The sequence below is a fragment of the Saimiri boliviensis genome, chromosome 10 (assembly GCF_048565385.1).
Source record: "Saimiri boliviensis isolate mSaiBol1 chromosome 10, mSaiBol1.pri, whole genome shotgun sequence".
NCBI classification, from domain to species: Eukaryota; Metazoa; Chordata; class Mammalia; order Primates; family Cebidae; genus Saimiri; species Saimiri boliviensis.
The window spans coordinates 35828067-35848734 of NC_133458.1; the positions used below are offsets into that span (position 1 = coordinate 35828067).

Sequence of the window (20668 nt, forward strand, 5' to 3'; positions counted from 1 at the left end):
AAAGTAACTCAGAACATTACTTTTTGTTTTACAAGTAACTACCTTCCATGTCTCAGGCTACACTGGAAGTATTGGAGATGTATTAATTTTAAAGCCTATAGGTAGATCATCTAAAAAACATATTCTGTTTCTATCATAAAGGGCACATTTAACTCTCTTCCCGTTCTCTCTTCATTTCTCTATTGCACAGTAAAGAAAAGTCGGTGAGGCATTGAAAATGCTATTATCGAGCTGATAATAGCATATGAAAGAAGAACAGCCAGTATGTGCCAAGGTATGACCCACTGGGAGAACCTTAGAGACAAGAGTGTACAGATAACATGCTATGTTATTCTAGATTTTGTCATGAATTCCATGATGTATTAAAATAATTACATCAGGATATTATTGTCTCATGGGCTTCAAAGTACAATGGAGAAAACTGAGTAAAGAGCCTCAGAATTTTTAAAAGAAAATCAAATTTGCTAGTACATTTTTATTCTATTTTTTCAGCCTATTTTTAGTCAATTTTAGTCTATTTTTATTTCACTGTTGATATTTTCCCAGAAAAAAAATACATATCTAAAGCTGGGGAAACCACTTATGTGTTGTCTCTTAAAAAAGAGGAAAAAGGTAAAATAGGCCATCAGCTGAAAACAGTTGTTTCTCCTGCGGTGTGATAATCCACTCATATGAAAACATAATGGGTTAGTTTAAGAATCATCACACACAGCTCTTGCAGTTTGCCCAAGTGCAAAACTGTCGGGAATGTGTCAGAAAGAAAGCTACCTATCTTCTGGTCTTTTGGACCACCACATGATACTGTTCTAAGATTCTGAAAATTCAAGCAATCTCATTCACTGAGAGAATAGCCAAGTGATGTGTACTTTGTGAAAGTCATACAATAAACAGAATAACGTAACAGCAAATCAGTTTTATACTTTAAAAGCGAGATTTTTAGATTCCAGTGTGTATCACAGAACACAGTGCAATCATTGTTAGTTTCATTTTTTTCCCCTTCAAAAATTGCAAGGTATTTTACATTGTGAATAATTTAAAATATTAAATATTTACTAACAAAACTTCCGACTTTCAAATCAATATAATTTATTTGTCTTTGTACTATACTAGTTAAAATGTACCACTTCCCTTACTACTTTGGAGCAGGGCTGAACAACAATGATCTTTAATACATGTTGACTAAGAAGCTAACTATAAACTGTTACATTGGCTTTATAAGTCATTAACCATTGAGCTATTATTCATCCCAAATCTTAAAACATTTGAACACAGTTAAATTCAGGTAAACAACAGAAAATCAAGGATATGAACAAAATAAAGTGATTTTCATAATTAAAGGCTTAAAAATACAGACATATGAAAAAAAAAAAAAAACTGTTTCTGTTAGGAAGAAGGTGCCAGAAACATTCCATTCTGCACACTATTTTTATAGTAAGTACATCAGCAAGGTCCAGGGAATAAATTTATCTTCCAAATAATCCTCCCTACCCTTTAAATTTATTACACATATACATTAGGATATAAAGGTCTACATTAAGTTGGATACTTCCTGACATGCTTTGCTTGACTCACTCCAACCATCACTCTCTATTTTATTCAGTGCCAAGTTCTTACAGAGTATATCTATAGTCGCAGTGGTTAATTCCTCCTGACTCACTCCTTTCTTATGCTTGCAGCCTAGCTTCTGCCCTCACCATTCCAGGGGAATAGTTCATCTTAAGGTCTCTAACCTTCTAACTGACTAGGCCAACAGCTTGGCGCTCATAGTCTTAAATACTCCCTACACCATCATTTTCCTGTGAGTCCAACTTCACTGATCACTCCTTTTTGAAACATCTTTCACTTCTGGTTTCCAACACATGGTACAGCTTCGTTCTCCTCCCATATCTCAGACCTGGTTTTTTTTTTTTTTTTTTTTTTAAATCTAATGAGAGTGAGATAAGGTTTATTTTGTTTCATTGTGTAATTTCTTTTTTCTATTGCATTTTAGGTTTTGGGGCACATGTGAAGAACATGCAAGACTGTTGCATAGGTACACACATGGCAGTATGATTTGCTGCCTTCCTCCCCTTCACCTATATCTGGCATTTCTGCCCATGCTATCTCTCCCCACTTCGCAAACTGACACAAGAGCAGAAAATCAAACACCACATGTCCTCACTCATAGGCGGGTGTTGAACAATGAGAACACATGGACACAGAGAGGGGAGCACTACACACGGGTCTGTTGGGGAGACCTGGTTGTTCTACTGCATCTGCTCACTCCAAACTTTGTCCTACCTTCTAAGTATAAATTGTCTCCTTGGACCTCTTTGCTCCATCCTGTTCTTTAGTTAGTCTCACCTGCCTTCACAGACTCAGTTGTCACATTTAGACCACTGATGCCTACATTTCCAACCCCAGTCTCAACATTCCCCTTCAGATTTCAATTTGGTTGCCTGAAAGCTCTGCTACATGACCTACCTGTATCTTAAAAATCCAACTTGTCCTGTGAACATCTGCATATCCTCTACCAGGTCAGCTCTTCTTGCTTTCACTGTGTATTTTGGGGGCCACCACTCACACTCAGTCATCTAAATTCAAATGCTTGTGTCATGCTTGACTCCTTTGGCTCTGTCACTCCTGGCATACCATACCTCCACTTTTTCTTTGGGACACGTGTACTTTGCCATTGTAGTATAGATGTAACATCTTGCATAGTCCTTACACTTGTCTGCACAACTTTTTTGTGCATGTTTAATATTCATAAGATTCATCATCAAGTGAACTTGAAGTAGATCTTTCTGATCAGGCTGTCCCCCATTGCCTGTTTACCTGCGCATTACAACACAAAGTCAATACCCTTCATCATAACCAAAAAAAAAAAAAAAAAAAAAAACAAAAACAAAAAAAAACAAACAAAAAACAAAACAAAACAAAAATACATGTGTATAATAGGTGTAAATTTCAAAAACCACAAACTTGGTACATAAAATGTAACTTTCTCTGAAAAAAAAAAAAAGAAAAGTTTCTAGTTAAATACCCATTCCTCAAGAAAGTCAGGATGGGCAACTTTTGAATGCCTTTTTATTCAGTGGTGTTGTCTCCAATGCTGTATCCCCAATATTCAACATCATCATTTCTCCTGCTCTCACCAGTTGCTGGTTCATTGCCCCCTCCAATAGGCGTGCGAGAGAAAGGAAGGGGTAAAACAACAGGACCAGGTGAGTGGGCTCCAAGGTGACTAAACGTGACATTTCCACAGCAAAATATACCATAATACAACAAACCAGAGGCCCTGGAGGACACAGGCTGCTGCATCTCCAGGCAGAGGTTGGTGGGGAAGGGCTGGAAAGATTGGCTGCTCAGTTCAAAGCCTTCTGACTTGCCGGCAAACCTTGCTCTTTGACGGAAGCTCGGGGAGGGGGAGAAAACTGCAAGCAGACACCCCAGCCCCGGAGCCTGGCTTGGGTTCCACGCTGCACATTCATGCAGCTGCTATGCCAAATTATTTAACCCAAATCTTAAACATTTGAACACACTTAAATTCAGGGTGAGTTTCTCTGTTCTCTCTGCTACTAGGTCCTCCACCTCTCTGTGATTCCTGTGACAAAAAGATCTGGTTTCAAGAGCCCCTCCTCATGACACTTCTAAGTACCTACCTCCTTTTCTTCCCCATTGCTTTTCCTTTCTGTTCTCCAAATCAGAAAACTGTAATATCTTGGGAATGATTGTAAGGGATTAATTCCTAGAATCCTCACCTTTAGGGCAGAATCCATATCATCAAATGGACTTGATTTTCTTACTTGTGTTCATGCTGTAACAATCTTACCCCCGGGACATAATAAGTATAGAACCCACTAGATGCTTCCTGCACAGAAGGGAGGTAGAGGTAGTAGGAAAAAGAAGGAAAAAAGCATAGCTTATTACAAAATGTCATGACATTATAGTAGCAGAACTTACAGACCCCTTCAGAGAACCATTGCTAAACTGCAGTACAGCACCTTCTCCTCGCTACTCTTTAGAAGGAACTAGGCATTACACTGGTGTGTGTGTGTGTGTGTGTGTGTGTGTGTGTGTGTAAATCTTTATGGAAAGAATCATTTTGGTTAAATATATAGGCAAAATATGCATTCCATTTGGCTTATACACAATGTATGCATTTTGTTTGGCTTGAATTAAACCTTTAAAAACTGTTTTTTAATAGAAAATTTTCACCTAAAATCCATATTTTCTGCTCTTTAGAAAAATATGAAAAATTGGCAACATCAAGTACTTGTACAAAATTGGCTTAAATAGAGCTTGTAAAGTTTGATAGAGAAACATGGTGGGTAGGCAAAGAGACAGAACTAATATCAACTAAGCACTTTCTGTGAGCTGGACAACTGCGCACACGAACACACCATTGAATCATTGCAGTTAGGGAGGTAAGATATTATTCTCATGTCAAAAAGTTACTAAGTAGCAGAGACAAGAAAGGAACCTGCATCTCTCTCACTAGGAAAACACACAACTAGACAAGAAATTGCTAGAAAAGAATGCAGTCCCAATGCACCTAAACCTCAGTGGTACTTTCCAGGAACAAGAATGTGTAGAAACCGAACAGACCAAACAAAATACCAAAATGTAAGTCTTTGTCATTCTTTGCTACTTTGAAGCAAGCCTCTTTATGCCAGTTCTCTTACTTCATAGGTAGTAAAATTAAGTAGCTTGAAGTCAGGGCATGACAGATTTACTTTAAAGCTATCAACGATTCTATACTTTGGAGTTCTTCTTGTCACTATTATCACAGATGCTTCCTTTCCAAGGATGGCAGAAATCTCTGCAATAGAAAGAATGAAAATAACCCTCATTTTACTTCATATCGCCCTGGTCCTTTTCAAAATAGGAGAAAGCATAGAACAAGTTATATTATAGTGACTCTTTCCACTGTCTCTATCAATGCATAAAGTAGCGATTTTCTTTCTAAACCGAATCTGTTTGGCAAGATATACTTGCTGTTATATAGATTTAAAAATGGTCCTCTTCAGGGAGGTTTACATCTTTCAGATATTTGTGAGCTATTGTCATGATGTTCACCTTTCCCTTTGGAAATATTTAACTCCTTTTTATTCGTGGCTAACAAGTGAATCCTCTCATCCTCTTAATAATTTTTCTTGCTATTCTCTGAACTCCGTCCAGCTGGCGTATCTGTATTTAGTAATGCGCAAACCAAAACTAAATGTAACATGCCAACTGTGGTTTTGTTTTCAGTATTACAAAGGTGATATTTTAAAAGTTACTGATTCCCTGTAACCATGTTTCCTTTTTTACCAAAAAAAAAAAAGAAAAAAAAAAAAAGGAAACCATAGAAAATGAAAGGAAGTTGTAAGAAAGAAATAGTAAGGGCTCCTATTAATGTTACAACTTCATGATTTACTTATGGCTATTTCCTGATTTCAATTATAGGAGGCTTATTGCTATTAATTATTTAACTGCAATTCAAATTATTTCCAGAGGGTTTTTTTTTGTGGGGATGGGGTGGGAGGGATATTGTTTGTCTATTGTTTTTAGCACATAGAACCCTCAAGTTATTTCTTTAACCCTATCCCTATGGCCAGGATCCTGCTAGTATTAGACTAATTCCTTAAGTAATTTACACCTGCCTGTCCTACTAAATCACCAAGCAATATACATTCCAGACTCTTCATTATAGGAGGCCACTTACCTCAAGTTAATTTGCTACTTCTTGGACCCCTGCTGCCACTGTTTCTCTGAAAAAAAGATGAGCTACATCCCTTGGTTCAGCTGCCTTGCCCGACAAATCTGTCTGTTACCCATAGCTCCCGTGGAGCTTCTCTTGCCCTTCACTGGCTCACTCATGCCGACCTCACCTTCCTCTATCACTCTTTCTCATAGTGGGTCAACAGCCTTGTTGCATTGGAAAGTTCCAAACTGTGATAGTTTTTAATTCAAAGCTTACTTTAACTTAAAAATTAGAGCTTTGTTTTAAAGATAATTCATCTTCAATTTTGGAACTTCCTTGAAATATTCCCATTTGAATTCAAGCAACAAAAGAGTTATTGCAGTAATAACATTGATGCTTTTCTGCTAAGTCAGAATAGAAGACTGGCTTTCAGTTCAAGACTCTGGAACGAACTGCCTACATTTGAAAGCCACTCCATCACTATCCTGTGTAATGAGATACTTAAGTGGTCTCTGCCTCAGTTTTTGTAACAATAAAATGGGGATTTTATAATTTTGAGGTATGTTCCTTCAATAACTAGTTTATTGAGAGGTTTTTAACATGAAGTGAAGTTGAATTTTACTGAAAGCCTTTTCTACATCTATTGAGATAACCATCTATGACAAATCCACAGCCAACATCATATTGAATGAGGGAAAAGCTGGAGACATTCCCCTTGAAAAGTGGCACAAGACAAGGATGTCCTCTCACTACTCCTATTTGACATAGTACTGGAAGTCCTAGCTAGAACAATCAGAAAAGGGAAAGGAAGGCCCTCAAAATAGGAAGAGGAAGTCAAATAATCCCTTTGGCTGATGACATGATTCGATATCTAGAAACCTCCATAGTTTCAGCCCAAAGCTCCTTCAGCTAATAAATAACTTAAGCAAATTTTTGGGATACAAAATCGATGTACAAGAATCACTAGGATTTCCATATGCCAACTACAGCCAAACTGAGGGCCAAATCAGGAACACAATGCCATTCACCATTTTCACCAAATAAATTACTTAGGAATACAGCTAACCAGGGAGGTGAATGTTTTGTCATTCTACAATAAGAATTACAAAACACTGCCCAAATAGGTCAGAAATGACACATAAATTGAAAAACATTTTATTTTCATGGATCAGAAGAATCAATATTTTTAAAATGACTATACCATCCAAAGAGGTTTCCAGACTCAGTGCTACTGCTATCAAACTACCAAAGACGTTCTTCACAGAACTAGAAAAAACCTTTTTAAAATAAATATGAAACAAAAAAAAGCTCAAATAACTAAGGCAATCCTATGCAAAATGAAAAAAGCTGGAGGCATCATGTTACCTGACTTCAAATTTTACTATAGGATTACAGCAACCAAAACAGCATGGTACTGGTGTAGACAGATACATAGACCAAAGGAGCAGAATACAGAGCCCAGAAATAGGACTGCATACCTACAAACATCTGATGATACACAAAGCAGACAAAAACAAGCAATAGGGAAAGGATTACCTATTTAATAAATGGTGAAAGGATAACTGCCATTCATATTCAAAAGACTGAAATTGGACCCCTTCCTTACACCATATGCAAAAATCAACTCAAGGTGGATTAAAGACGTAAACGTAAAACCCAAAACTGTAAGAACTCCGGAAGAAAAACTGAACAATACCATTCTAGACTTAGAAACAAGCAATGATTTCATGACAAAGATGCCAAAAGCAATCACAAAAAAAATAGAAATTGACAAATGGAATCTAATTAAACTTAAGAGCTTCTGCACAGCAAACAAACTATCAGTAGAGTAAACAGACAACTCACAGAATGGAAGAAGATATCTGCAAACCATGCATCTGACAAAGGTTTAATATCCAGCATCTATAAGGTACTTAATTTTACAAGGAAAAAACAAACTACCCCATCAAAAAGTGGGCAAGAGATATGAATATATACTTTTCAAAAGAAGACAAAAAGCCAACAATCTTATGAGTAAAAGCTCAATATCACTGATCATTAGAGAAAAATACAAGAGTTTGAACTTATCTATCTATCCATCCATCCATCCCTCCATTCATTCATCCATCCACCATCCCTCTATTCATTCATCCATCCACTTATGTTAGGTCTTTCTTATGTTTTACAAGGGCAGCCACATCAATCAAAATTCTGAAAGAAAACATGTTTTTAAAATATTTTCTTCAATTGATTTACCTTTCTAGAAAAAAAGCAGCAATCTATAATCTTTAAGTGCCATGTGAAGTTTAGTAAGCATATTAAAGGAAGGAAAATATTTCTAGTTGTTCCATGTCAAAATAAAGAAAAAAATAAAGAGTAAGAGTATTTCAGTCAAAACAGGGTTAATGAAACTGTCAAACAGAAAAAATATTCTTGGCTTTCAATATCTGCTTAGCATTGTGAACTGAGCACTAGTTTTATAGAAAAAATCATCACTTATCTGTAATACTATAAATATATATCTCTCCAAACATTCAAGCTATAAGATACTGATTACTACCTTTCTGGCACAGTCTTTTCTGGGGTAGACCTAATGATCGTCGGCAGTGGTCAGAGAGAACTGGGACTTACATGGGGATGTGACCTATGAGTGACCACAAGCTGTTTGACCTTGACAAGCTGTTTACCCTTCCTGCCTTCCAGCTCTATTTCACCAATCTATTTTATATAGCTGTCATTGAAAGCCACCCCAATGTCTTCCTATTCAAAGTAGGGTATAAATAAATAGATTATTAAAAGAGAAATGAACTCAAATCAAGACCTTATGATTCCAAATTCCAAAGTCATTGAAAATATATTATTGCCCATTTTGAAATCGATTTAATAGTTGCATAGTCACTGATTTTATAATGAATTAATTTTAATTTAGGAAAGGTTAAATTGAGATATCCAATTCCTAGGCATTGAGAGATTTAAAAACAGTAAGAAATACCAAATTATCTACTGTGGTAGGAATACACAGGATGTGTTTACAGGAAATTAGGAAAAGTCTGGAAAAAAATGTTCAGGGTTTTTCAAATATTTTCATAACAATACTTTATGAAAGAGACTACAAGGACTATTCAACTAGGCTATAATACATTATGTTTAATAACATGTTTAGGTTCCAGGAAGCCACTGGGGGACAGGCTTGGGAGATGCTGGGGCTAGTATATGGACGTAAAAGCACTGAATATTTTAAAAATGCTTTCTTCTGGTGCAACTGCAATCATATGAATAAAAGTAGAACTGGGAAATTGGTGTGTTTCCAATGAAGATACAGCTATTTTTAATCAGGGAAAATTTACTAGCTAATTGGACAATAGGTGATCATAAACTAAGTTGATGGATTCTTCTAACTCTAAACATTATATTTTTCATTTGATAATGTAAAGTATTTCTTCTATTAAACAAGCTCAGTCTTTGCAAAATATGTAAAGATGTATTAAAGGCAGGAATTTAAGCTTGAGTAATTTTAATGTTTTGGCATAGAGATATTCTAAACTTAAATGGTAGTGGGGGCATTTTTACTGAGTATATTAGAAATGATCTAATAATCACTTTACAAACCATTTAATGATGATACAAAACCTACTTGGTAGGCAAAATTAGTAAATTAAGAGACATGAAGTTCTTCTTTTTAATTAAAAAAAATTTTTTTGAGACACTCTTTCTGTCACTCAGGCTGGAGTGCAGTGGTGCAATCTCGGCTCACTGCAACCTCCACCTCCTGGGTTCAAGCAATTCTCTTGCCTCAGCCTCCCAAGCAGCTGGGATTACAGACATGCGCCACCACAGCTGCTAATTTTTGTATTTTTAGTAGAGATGGGGTTTCACTATGTTGGCCAAGCTGGTCTCAAAGGACCTCAGGTGATCCACCTGCCTTGGCCTGCCAAAGTGCTGGGATTACAGGTTTGAGTCACTGTGCCTAGCCTCCTTTTGAATTTTAATAAAGCATGGAAACTCATTTATTATTATGTTTTGATCTTCTCCATCATTGTATTTATATCAATTATAATAAATTATTTGTATAATTTATTGAACCTTTGTTTTTCCCACTAGGCTCTGAGTTCCATGAGAAGAGGGATGATGTCTATTTTAACCAGCCCTGTATCTGGTATATACTACTAATAATAACAGTATTAGTAGTTAAGTAACACATTTTCTATTACTATTAGTCATGAATAATAAGCACTTAGTAAAAGTTAAGCATTTAAGTTAAGCTTTTAACAGATTTTTAGACTATTATTATTAAGTTCATTTAATTATAAGTTAACAAGCATGTAAATTTATAGTGAATCAAAAGACCCTAAATAGAATGAAGCCCAGGGTCAGAAGGGCCAGAAAAATTCAGCTATTCCATAAAAATGATGAAACCAGTGCTCAGCAAGGTATGGGCAACATGCTTAAAGCCACGGAAAAAAATGTCACAAATGCCAGTGTGTCCTGTTGATGTGTCTGATACCATTGAGTACAGAGCATCTGAGAGATGTAGTGAGTTAGTCCCTCCCAAAACAACAGATTTCTTATATGGACTCACTCTTCATTATAGACATACTCAGCAAACATTCACTGGCTATCTACCTTACACCACGTGCTGTTGTGTAAGGTATACAGATGAGACATATTGTATTACATTTATATGTTAGACATGCTGTATATTTATTTATATATTAGACATAGGAATAGGACATTAAGACATGTCCTATTCTTAATATAGAACAGAAAGTTCCACTTAAAAACAAAAATACATTTTTAAAATGGGAAATAGGATCAAACGTTTCATATACAATAAGGTTGCTTTTTCCTAAAGTTAATTTTCTCAATTACCTTCTTTATAGAACTTAGTTTTCCATCCAATCGCTTAAATACTGTCTTATAAATATAATTCCAGTTAATTTAACTTATCTCTAAAAGCTATAGGCAGCTTGCTAATTTGTTTGATGGTTTTATAGAATACAGTGATTTGGAACTTATTGAATGATGAAACTTGTACATGTATTCATTTATACATGCATTCTGAACTTTAATCAATTGCATTTCATATTTTTAAATAGCTTTTAATATTACATTTGTTTTGCTAGAATATTTTATAAGCATATACACATATTTGTGTTGTATTTGAATATTAAATTTCCATTATTGGCCATTATGAATGTAGTAAAGTGTTCATTGACGTTTTAAACCGCAGTTTGATTTTTCCTTTTCCTGTAACTCTGAAACATTTACAGAGTTCGCCATGCTACAGAGTTTACAAATAGTCCTGTTTCTAAAAAATTTTACAGAAAGAATCACATTTTCACTTATTTGTGGGATCTAAAAATCAAAATAATTGAACTCATAGACACAGAGAGTAGAAGGATGGTTACCAAAGGCTGAAAAGGGTAGTGGGGGGTGGGTGGGAGGAGAGGTGAGGATGGTTAATGGATACAAAAACATAGAATGAATAAGACCTAGTATTTGATATCATAATACAGTGACTAGGGTTAATAATAATTTAATTGTATGTTTAAAAATATCGTCAAGAGTGTAATTGGATTTTTTGTAACTCAAAAGTTAAATGCTTAAAGGTTTGGATATCCCATTCTTCATGATGTGATTATTACACATTGCATGCCTGCATCAAAACATCTCATGTGTCCCATATATACTTACTACATACCCACAAATATTTTTAAATGTTAAAAAATTAAAAATTATGCAAAAACATGTTTTAGCAAATAAAAACATATGTTAAAAGTAATATTTAAGAGAATACAGAGTTTTGATTCTTTGGATAGAGGAGAGTACTTTGAAAATATTAACATCTTGTCACCCACTTTTTAATAGGTCCTACAGCAAGAAGGTCTCAATCAATCTCGTATTTAAAAAAAAATTAGGAAGACACAGCAGATACTCAGATAGGTTCAAATAATGAATAAGAGGATCACAAGCTCTCTAAGTTTTTAAATACTGTTTCAAATTAATCATAGTCCTCAACCCCAAAGGAATTTTCCTGAATTAAATTGTTGTTCATTATAAAAAACAAAGAATTGTAAATTTTAAAAATTATTTCAGGTTTTCTTAAAGTGAAAAGAAAGTTTGCATATCCAGTGAGTAAAAGATCAACTGATGGGAGCTTTTATTTGAGCAACATTCTCAGCATATTAAAACTCTGACCAGTAAGAGATCCTCCAGCTATGATGGTGTTCAGAATGTAAGCCAGTAATGAAGTGCTCTGCATACATAGAGAAGCTGAGCCCAACTAGGACCTCAGGAACTGAGCTCAGCTCTTGAAAGTTTAAAAGCAATAGACTTTTAAGGGAGAACTACAACTAATGGGTTCTAGGAGGTTCTTTCAGACCTTACAATTTACAAAAATGGATTTAATTATTATATCAGATCGCAAATATGTTAGGTATCTGCTTCAAATTTTTATAGAATACAGACAACGCATCTATTCTCTTCATTAAGTTTCTCAAGAAGACTTTATGCTGTGATCTCTTTCATCAATCCCATGATCTTAAACATGACTGCTCACCTTGTTAGGATATGATGCTTATAAATTAAACAAAACTCGCTGAAACTAGTGAAGGGTGAAGGATTCAATCTTGGTTGCATTCCAAAGGACTCCTTTTTCCATAAAGAAATGAATTCTGTTGACAGCCCCTTATTCTCAGGGTTCTTCCTCTCTCCTACGGGGGCCAAGGAAGGTTTCCTATGCTCTTTTGCCATCATCTTGGCTGCACTCTGATTTCATGACATCTGAGTTAATCCTTCTTTTTTTCCCTATTAACAAGTGTAAGCAGGCCAACTTCAAACAGACTGCAATAGGTCACAAGGTTTAATGGGCACAGAGATAATCATCTAAATTACATTTCTAGGCCTGATGGGCTAGACAGACTTAGAGGGTCATTTTACTAGCATTTGCAGTTAATCAGCAAGGTTGGTGGGTCTCAGAGTGTAGCTGCTTTTGCCTTCCTCCCTGAGGGGCTGGGTCATACTGAATGATTAGCAAAAGCAGCTGCATTAACTTTCTTCTTCCGCAAAGTGTGTCGTGTCCCAAAAGGACATGAAAGTCAAATGTGGTCACAGCTCAAACACCAGACGCACTCTTTTCATCTCAGCAGAATCATCTGCCCTCTACTTGTAGATCATGATCCTCAGCACAACAGTTGTTGCTCATTTTCACAATCTGTTAACAGTTAGGAATTTTTACATTAAAGAACTTTCTCCTACATTTATTTCTTGTAGCATCTAGGAAAATACCATAGCCTACTGTATAGTTTTTTAACGCTACATGATTCTTAACTTTAAAAGGAATGAGAAATACAGCATTACCCTAATGATAAGAAGAACCAAAATAGTTTTACCTCTTAAAATTCAAAGGTAAATATCCTTTGTGAATTGGCAGGGAGATTACTGAACAATGATTACTAAACAATCCTGGGTTGTTTTTACAATACAGGCTCACATAATTTTGGTTACATATTTCAGTTTATTATCAAATAAAACAGTAGCCTTTCTCCTGAGTGAGATGTTAGAATGTATATGTAACTGCAATTCAAGAAAAGGATGAACTAGAATTATGTAAAATCTATCTAATACATAAATATGTTTAATACATAAATAATTATAATACAATATGTCTCACCTGTATAATACTCCATAACTTACAAAAGTCTTACATCCATTATCATTTTATTCTTAATAACAATCCAGTGATATATGGGGCAAATATAAATTATCTCCATTTTACATATCATAACAATTTTCTGGGACCTAAGTGGCTTGCTCAGTGTCACTGTGGTAATAAGCAATAAAGCTAGCACATAAATTTGAATCTTCTGATGCCACACCCAATCCATGTATCTTATTGAATAACATTATACAAAATACAAAATGTGGTCTTCTAGTGAAATGCATTAGTATGTGTGTGTGTGTGTGTGTGTGTGTATACATATACACACATATGCACACACATATACACATATAAAAATAATATATATATACACACACATACATACACATATATGTGTGTATGTGTGTGTGTGTGTATATATATATAGATATATGTTTTTTTTAAAGCCATTCACTCAAACAGGGCCTTGTGGCAGAGCTGGTGGGTAAGTTGTGTTTACAAAATTAGCATTCTAAAGTGAGCAAAATTAAATATGTTAAACTGATTAAATAAGAAGAGTGTTGATTTGTCAAAATAGCCACATACATTATAATGTTTCTAAAACTTGGATGACTCTCAAGAGTATACAGTTTGTAAAAGCCACAAATATATACAATCATATTTTAGTTTGATGCTTAAGAGGCCATTTAGAACACTAACACATAATTGGAATACAAATGATTTAAATGAGAGCCAGAATCAAAAGAAATGCTTGATCTTTATCAGTGCCAATCTTAAAATATATTATCTTTCTCTGAATTGTAAAAATTTTACCTTTCCCCCCGCACACGACAAAAAGTAGAAAAAATAATAATTTAGAAACTTTAGACTTAGTGGTGGTTAATCATATAGGGGACTGAAGTAGGGTGGGGACATATGTGAACTCTGGTGAGGTCTCTAAAGATTGGGGACAGAATGAAAGGAAATTAAAGTACAGAGGGTGTTAATTCTAAGAAGGGGACATTTTTAATGATGTATGGCTTGGTCAAATGATTACTAAACATATTATCATTCTGTCATGATTGAATAGTAAGACTGGGGTAAAGATTATTTGAAGCTACTCATACAAAATCATGTTCTCAAACATGAATTTGATCATTAATAAACAGAACTTTTATTTTCATTACTGGTCAGTTAATGACTTTTTAATTTTTAGAGCTTGACCAAAAAAATTTGCTTTTGCTTTTAGAAGTTGCTTTCTCAAAAACAGTTACAAACAACAGTAACAACAAAAGAAACAAGGAAAAACACTTACTGGATACTTAAATGAAGTTTATATCCAACATATACTACTTTGTTTGGCAGGTCTTTTGATATTACTTTTCCTTTCCTTTTTTTTTTTTTTTCTTTTTCTTTTTTTTATTGCATTTTAGGTTTTGAGGTACATGTGAAGAATATGTAAGATTGTTGCATAGGTACACACATGGCAGTGTGATTTGCTGCCTTCCTTCCCATCACCTATATCTGGTATTTCTCCCCATGCTATATCTCCCCAACTCACCACTCCCTGCTGTCCCTCCCCTATTTCCCCCAGACAGACCCCAGTGTGTGATGGTCCCCTCCCTGTGTCCATGTGTTCTTATTGTTCAACACCCACCTATGAGTGAGAACGTGCGGTGTTTAATTTTCTGTTCTTGTGTCAGTTTGCTGAGAATGATGGTTTCCAGGTTCATCCATGTCCCTACAAAGGACCATTTTTATAGATTTAAATTATGTTTAACAAGGGCAAATAAAACTTGAGAAACATAGTAATTTGTGTTAGAAAAACAATATTTAAATACTCAAATGTAAGAAAATAATGAATGGATTTCAAAATTTCAGAGAGTTTAAGAAAAAAAATGGAAAAATACATTTGATATTCAGAATCACTTATAGGAAGAGGCAAAAAACTTAAGAAAATGAAAACACATTTACATCATAAAGAATACAGAGTGGACAATATAGGATTAGAAGTCAAGTTACAGGAAGTACCACTAAAGGTGTTTATTTGATTCCCTGAAAAAATTATCTCCTTGGTGACATTACTTAAACTTTAGTCTTTTCATACACAAAAACAGGGTATTTTGAGAGGTAAAGAAATAACCTTTCCTATCAGACAAAATAAATGGAATATGGAAGATATGTATTAAGAAGAGAATGCACCTGAGCTACATAATGGTAAAAGCAGGTACATTTTATATAAAAAAGAAAAGGCATTAGCTTAGGGGTGGTAAAAGGCAATGTCTCTCAACGTGTGGTTTGGGGACAAGAGGCATGGTATCAGCATCAGCTGGAAAGTTGTTAGATATGCAAATTATTGGACCCCACCCTAAACCTACTGAGTGGCAACGTGGAGCTGAAGTGAAGCCAGCAGTCTGTGTTTTAATAAGCCCTCTGGGAAATTTCAATGCACAATTAAGTTTGAGAATCACTAGGATGAGGAAAAGCAGTGACAAAAGAGGAATGAAAGAAAGTGAAGCCAGTGCCCTGGTCAACATGGTCCTATTGTCTTTCAGGAAGGGGATTCCTAAGTCCCTACACTGCTCATAATCAGTCAGAAACATTTCAGGCTTAGATGAAACTTAAGAAGTGAACTAAAGAAGTGTACTAGGCCAGAGAGGAATTGGGTGGCAAATTGTGGATATAATCCTCCAAATCCACAGTGGCACACATCCCCTTCAAATCCTGGGCCAAGTATCCCGCAGTGGGCCACGCCCTGTGGCATCTGGAAAAGGAAGTGATCACAAGGTCTTATTAGGGCCTTCAAATCAAATCAGATTTGTGATGTTCGGAGCTTTTGTTCCTTAGTGTTTACAAACACACAAATAGTGGAAGAGCAGAACACTTAGCAGTAAATTGTGACTGAGGGCATACTTCTAACTTGACATTGATCTCAAATGTTTAGAGTATTGAGGTTTTAAAAAATCATTTGGTCTATCCAACCTTGTGATGCCTGGACTCCTTCTTTAATATTGCCACCAAGTGGTCAATGAATCTGTGCTTTGGATACTTTAAAGCAGGTGTCCCCGAACTTTTTACACAGGGGGCCAGTTCACTGTCCCTCAGACAGTTGGAGAGCCGCCACATACTGTACTCCTCTCACTGACCACCAATGAAAGAGGTGCCCCTTCCTGAAGTGCAGTGGGGGGGGGCAGATAAATGGCCTCAGGGGGCCACATGTGGCCCCCGGGCCTTAGTTTGGGGATGCCTGCTCTAAAGAGAAACATAAAAAGAAAAAAAAGAGAGAGAGAGAAACATATTGCCCATAGAGAGGGCATATTTATTTTATCTTTAGAGAGCTATAGGTATGAGAATGGACTTATTTATATTTAACTGGTAACTGTCTTGTTGTGAGGCTCCATGAAATATAAAAATTAAGGACATTTGTCATTTTTTCATTGCCCATTGTTCAACCTTCTCTTATTTAGAGGGAATCCTATACCATAAATGCCAAGTAATCCTGCTCTATCTGTGAGTAGGACAACAACATGTGATTTAAATGTGGCTAACTGGATGACTCAACCTAAGATTTTGAATTTGGAACAAATGACATAAATAAGAGAGGACGGTTTAGAAATCATTCATGACCTTGACATTCAGCAGCAGAGGCAGAAGCAGCAGCCTGCAGGCTCTGGAGAAGACAGTGTGTCCAGTGACTCTGGGATTTGGGATAGTACCTTGCCTGCAGCTCCCCTATTTCCCTTGATTTCTGTCTATTTTCTGCTTCTACAGTCTTTTCACAATAGCTCAATTCTATAAGCTACCAGATATGTTTTGAATAAAGTTCCTTTTCGACTTAGGTTAGCCAGAATTGATTTCTATTTCTTGCACCCAAGAACATTGGCTAAGAAATTAGATGTAATAGAATGTTGTAGGCAGTGGGGTAGAAATGATAAAATGACATTAGAGATGTCTAAGTAAAAGTGGTTTATATGCATTTGGATAAATATATCGGATTCCACATGGAGAGTTGAGACTAGAAGTAGATATTTCATAGATTTTTTTAAGTCCTAGAACTGAGGAGGTATTCAGAAGACAAACCTCAGATAGATTCTGTTCTTTGTTCCTAACATCTGTCTTTCTTAAAAGAGTATTTCTAATTTCCTTTGGGAATTGATTATTGTTTATGCTTAGCTATGAGGTTTGAAGGAATTGACCTCTTACTAGTTCTAGGGTTAGACTTCATTGGCTTAAATCAATCAGCACTAAGAACCTGGGCACAAAATCTAATCAGTGATAATGATATTTATGCAGATTTTGCAGAAACTCCCAGGAAAGTGATGTAAGATTTTGAAGTTCAGCAGGACCACAGCCATGTGTGGACATCTGAGAGAACCTGCAGCTGCCTAAAGGCTCCCATGTGGAGTCTGAGGGTGAAGCAACAACTAAAATATACAGCAGTGAGATGGAGAGGAAACAGGTGTCATTGTTTAAACACTGAATCAAACTTCACCTGGAGCTTGGAATATCTGGATTTTTTTTAGTGAAATCTGCTAGTAATCCTCTTTATTTTAAAAACCACATCAAAGCAAGTTTTTTTTTAATTAACAATATAAATTGTTCTAGTCATTATATCCCTTCTCTTCAACTCCCATCCTTCCTTCCCCACACACATTAAGTTTATCATTTATGGTATGAGTACATTGGATGATATCAGAAGACATGAACTGATGGTCCCTGTGCAGAATCTGATCACAAAATTTTATTTACTTCTCTGTTTTTCATGCAGAGGCTTCCCTTTTAAAAATTAGTTACCAAAATGTAAAACTTGAGAGATCTTCCATTAAAATTCAAATGTTAAGTTTCTTTGGAAGGATCAGGAGATTCCACAATACTGAAACACTATATTGTGCTAATGGGTGGGAGAAACCATGCCATTTAAAATATAATTTGAATAAGATTGGGATTGCTTCTTCTGGTAACAATAGGAGGTAGGTTCATTTAAAAATACTTTTCATTTTAGTATTTAAATATATATCTAACTTCAAATTTTTTCTTATAATGAATTCATGTACCTGGCATAATGAATCCATGTACATCTTTTTTTTTTAACTTAAAAAAATTATTATATATGGAACGCTTCACGAATTTGCATGTCATCCTTGCACAGGGGCCATGCTAATCTTCTCTGTATTGTTCAAATTTTAGATACGTGCTGCCGAAGCGAGCACGAATCCATGTACTTCTATTCAATTTTTTGAAGAGACAAGAAGAAAATCCTTTAATTAAGTCAGAGGCCCTCATTGGTCTCCCTCAAATTATAATCTCACTCCAATTGATTACTCCCCACTCATAGATTCTGGTGCAGTTTTAAATCAACTTGAGTTTTACAAAGCAGAAAAGTAATATAGATGTCTTTTCCTGAAATGTAAAATCTAAAATTTGTACCATTTTTAAATATCCAATAAAAAAATGAAACCTTTATTCTCTGAGTCTGCAAAAGCAACTTTTGAAGTCAAATATATTTATCAACATACTCATTAGGGGCATTTTTTCCCTACAGTTTTGGAGAGAGTCTGAAAACCAACACCAGTATGGTTTAGATATTCATAATTGTTTACACATGTTTCAGTAACAAAATATATTTGGGGGGGTTGGCACTTTATTTTAGGATTTGGGATAGCTGGAAATTATTATCATTATGGTTAAAAGTTTTCTAACTGGATAATGGCATTAAAAGAATATAACATTCTGGAATCTTTCCTCTTAATATGGAAAACATATTATTTTATTACATGGAGTTATTTAAATATGGCTTGGCTGTTGTCTGGCTAGTTACATATGAAAGTGTCTAAAGAAATAGGTTCTTTAGGCCAAGAAATAGGTTTAGAAGGTTCTTGGAAGAAGCATCAAATAGAAAATGACTATCATTTCTTATTATTTCTGATTCTATATCTATATCTTTAAATGATTTCTATGTAACTTCTTATTCTTATTAATAGTATTATTGCTATGCAGAGAAACCTTAGTACTCTTTTTAAGGGCAAGATGGTTAACATTCCATATACTGCAGTGACAGATTCTAATTAAATATTTAGGAAGTGGGACATCTTTTACAATCATGATACACAGTATCTATTACCTTGGAGAAATATAAAAATCCTTTTACTATTTGTTCCTCCAGAAAAAAAAAAAAAAAAAAAGGATGATTAATAAGGGATTCTGTGGGTCCCAGAACCTGAAATGTTTCTTCTAAGGAGCTAGACTATGTTAAGAGCCAAAAGGAAGCAAGGTTCAAAGGAAATTCATCTAATATTTGTGCTCTGGTTATAAAAGGGGGGTGAGAAGCTGTTCATCAGCAGCATGTGTCCAGTTGGCAGGGAGGGCTGAATGCCAGACTGAGGAGTTATTGTGATCACAGATGGACTTAGCATGGGAACAGGGATGTCAAAAACTCCCAGTCAGTGCAGGCTATTTTGGGGACTTTACACAAATCATTATTCTTGCACTCTGTACCAGTATATCCTCAGACAAATGTTTTTGTTTAATTTCTAACAAACATGCAATCCTTTTAACAGCAGCAGAATTTAATACAACAATTATCTCTCATATGTTGATACCATAACCCAATAACTATTTCCTATTTGCTGATTGGCTATTGGGAAGATTTGCAGATTACCAATGTAGGTTTCATCCTTGGAGATATCACTGAAGAAAGCTTATTAAAGTAATGAATTATAGTAGTCTCTGAATATAATGAATTCCTTTCATCAAAAAAAGTTTTACAGTTTTTATATTTTGTGATGTCAAGACAATGCCACTAAGACTTATCGTGTCCTTTGTAGGGACACAGATGAACCTGGAAACCATTATTCTCAGCAAACTGACACAAGAGCAGAAAATCAAACACCATGTGTTGTCACTCACAGGCAGGTGTTGAACAGTGAGAACACATGGACACAGGGAGGGGAGCACTACACACTGGGGTCTGTTGGGGGGAAATAGGAGAGGGACAGTGGGGGTTGGGGAGTTGGGGAGAGATAGCATGGGGAGAAATGCCAGATATAGGTGATGGGGAGGAAGGCAGCAAATCACACTGCCACGTGTGTACCTATGCAACAATCTTGCATGTTCTTCACATGTACCACCAAACCTAAAATGCAATAAAATAAATTTAAAAAAAAAAAAAAAAACAAGCAAGGGTACAGGACAGCGAAGTCAATATTCTAAAGAAGAAATAGGGACCTTTTTCAGCCAGGGAGGGTAAATTGTCAGTGAATTGGCAATCCAGCATTCATTTCATACATTTAGAAATAGGCTGCATTAGTGAATTTCTGAAGGATGTGGAGCTGGCTCCGGGAACCATGTCTAAATCTGTATTAAGAGCCCTTTTACATAACGTACAA

At 35.5% G+C, this 20668-nt stretch overlaps 1 protein-coding gene and 1 non-coding gene across 9 annotated transcripts in view; both read right to left on the reverse strand.

The window, feature by feature from the left end:
- Positions 1 to 20668, reverse strand: part of CPED1 (cadherin like and PC-esterase domain containing 1) — a 310759-nt gene that overhangs the window by 115429 nt on the left and 174662 nt on the right. The window lies entirely within an intron of this gene.
- LOC120365434 (U6 spliceosomal RNA) lies at positions 18388 to 18493 on the reverse strand. The gene has a single exon (XR_005580375.1). It is a non-coding gene; the product is annotated as a U6 spliceosomal RNA (small nuclear RNA).